The sequence below is a fragment of the Oncorhynchus nerka genome, linkage group LG4 (assembly GCF_034236695.1).
Source record: "Oncorhynchus nerka isolate Pitt River linkage group LG4, Oner_Uvic_2.0, whole genome shotgun sequence".
Lineage (NCBI taxonomy): Eukaryota > Metazoa > Chordata > Actinopteri > Salmoniformes > Salmonidae > Oncorhynchus > Oncorhynchus nerka.
In genome coordinates this window covers 32,282,288-32,285,466 of record NC_088399.1, presented here as the reverse complement: position 1 = coordinate 32,285,466, position 3,179 = coordinate 32,282,288, and positions in this window count along the sequence as shown.

Sequence of the window (3,179 nt, the reverse complement as noted above, 5' to 3'; positions counted from 1 at the left end):
CGATTTGAAGACAACAAGTAATGACATCATTGTGCATCAATGATATGACCGCTGTTTCGTTGATTGACTATTTTAACCCAATGACAACTGATTGTCTTGAAATCTAGCTGGGTAGATAGCCAATGAGCTGAGGTAAACGGCAATATGTAATGGTTATGTGTTGGAAGACCAACACATAAACTCCGGCGTAAAGAGGGTCATTCGCCATTGAAGATTCATACTGGAAGGAGCGCATGTTGAGCACAGCACTTTTTTGGTAAAGCGCATCTTCAGCTGTTTATATATCAATCAGTATGGCGACTAAGTCAGGGAAAGCCAAATCTATGTCTAGATGTACAGATGTACACACAATTTTAGAAGAAATTGATCGGGAAAGTGAGACAGAGATTGTTGGAGGACGATTCATTTAGCTAGCATAGCTTTGATTCCCAAATGGAGGAATATTTTTTGAACGGAGAGGACATCGTTTTGGACTGGTAAGTTCTTCTCATGCTAATGCCTTTGTTTGAAATTAATAATATAAAATATTATTTGTGATTTTTAATTTTTTTTTAGGAACAATATATACAAATTGGCTATACATTGTGGGTGGGGGTATGTTTGTATGTAATAGCCTATCAGCTAATACATATTGTGGATTAGAGGGAGCATGGCCGAGATGCGTGTGTCTACCGCCCCACCCCACCCCCACATGAAATAGCCTATTTGAGGCTGTTGAGGGGAGGGCAGGCCCACAACAATGGCCAAAGTGAAATGGAGACAGTAGATATAGCTGGTCTGTTGTAATATAATAAAGACAGTAGATCTAGCTGGTCTGTCATAATATAATAGAGACAGTAGATCTAGTTGAAATGTCATAATATAAAATAGACAGTAGGTCTAGCTGGTCTGTCATAATACAGTATAAATGAGACAGTAGATCTAGCAGGTCTATAATAATATATTCAACCTTATGTTCCCTGTACTCTATATATATCTGTTTATTATACCTGTTGATACAGGGCTCATCTGTGAAACTATTCTAACTGAAAATTTTCTTTCACAGTGACACTGACTCCGAATGGGAGCCCCCAGTGCCAAGGTGTCCATCCCCCACTGAAGCTGGTTCATCTAGCCGGACACCGGTTGTCTCAGTGCTACTGGGGCATGGACTGCAAAAAATGTCCCCATTCCAACTGCAATAAAGGACTACAACAAGAGTATGGGAGGTGTGGACCTGTCAGATGCGCTGATAGGCTATTACAATGTTCTCCATAAGACGATGCAATGGTACAAGACCTATCATTTCATCGACATTGCTGTGGTCAATGCATTCATCCTACACAAGGAAATGGCTAAGAGCTGTGGAAAGCCTCCCATCTCACAGTTAGCCTTCAGAGAGCTGTTCATCAAGGAGCTTGCTGGCTACAGCACCACAGCACCACGTTCTGGCCCCTCTACCTCTGTCACTTCTGCTCCTGCCACAAGTGGTGTTCATCTGCTCAAATATATTTCTGCAGGCATGGATGTGCCTCAGGGACAAAAGGGCACAGCATGGAGGCGCCGCTGTGTTCTTTGCCATATTAAGCAGAAAGAAACTGCTATGGCACCTTGCATCAGCAGCACAATATTGTGTAGAGGACTGAGGGTCTTCCAAATATTGAAAGTGTTATTTTGTAAATGCATATATATATTTTTCATGTTTGTTCTCCATTTTGTGGGGGGGGGGGTGTTGGAATACCATTTTGCTATTTTGTATATAGTTATTCCATTCAAAATGTATAACTTCACCAATTTGGCCACTGGGGTACATTTGGGCTACTTGTGTGGGACACCTGGGTGACTTCATGATAAATGTCATGTAAGCACACTCATTTTGGAAGTTATCATTCTGAAACTTGGCACAAGTACTGTTGCCCTCTTATGTTTTACACTGAAATTGTCCCCATCATCCTATCTGAATGTTTGTTTAGTCTTTTTCATTTAAAAGATGATGCTACAACAATACATTTTTTATTATCTAAACCAGATCTATTGTGTTATGTTCCCCTACATTCAATTCACATTTACACAAACTTCAAAGTGTTTTCTTTCAAATATGCATATCCAAGGTCCTGAGCTACAGACAGTTAGATTTGTGTATGTCTTCAGGCGGAAATTAAAAAAAGTAGGGGGGTAGCTGTAAGTGGTTTAAGATGTTGAGGAATGCACTTTTAAATAAGCATGCCCATTCAACAAATGTAGGACTAGGAAACGATATAGTGCTTGGTTCACTCCAGACCTGTCTGCCCTTGACCAGCACAAAAACATCCTGTGGTGTTCTGCATTAGCATCGAATAGCCCCCGTGATATGCAACTTTTCAGGGAAGTTAGGAACAAATATACACAGGCAGTTAGGAAAGCTAAGGCTAGCTTTTTCAAACAGAAATTTGCATTGTGTAGTACAAACTCAAAAATGTTCTGGGACACTGTAAAGTCCATGGAGAATAAGAGCACCTCCTCTCAGCTGCCCACTGCTCCGAGGCTAGAAAACACTGTTACAACCGATAAATCTACTATATTTGAGAATTTCAATAAGCATTTCTCTACGGCTGGCCATGCTTTTCACCTGGCTACCCCTACCCCGGTCAACTGCTCGGCACCCTCCACAGCAACCAGCCAAAGCCCCCTCCATTTCTCCTACACCCAAATCCAGATAGCTGATGTTCTGAAAGAGCTGCAAAATCAGGACCCCTACAAATCAGTCGGGCTAGACAATCTGGACCCTCTCTTTCTAAAAGTATCTGCCGAAATTGTTGCAACCCCTATTACTAGCCTGTTCAACCTCTCTTTCGTATCGTCTGAGATTCCCAAAGATTGGAAAGCTGCCGCGGTCATCCCCCTCTTCAAAGGGGGTGACACTCTAGACCCAAACTGCTACAGACCGATATCTATCCTACCCTGTCTTTCTAACGACTTCATTCCGCTTCCGGGTTGGAGCGAGCGGTCGCATCTGCACTCGGTCCGCAGGTAGTATTACATTTCATTACATTTCATTATAGTACAACGGTTTGATTTGTCTAATCTTAGCAATTTTTCTTCTTAGCTAGCTACATAGCCGTCTTTGTATCATAGATAATTGCGTAATTATCGTATTTCGTCGTCCTAACGCAGTCTACACCGCCCTGCAGCTAGCTAGCTAGCTAACGTCTACCGTTAGC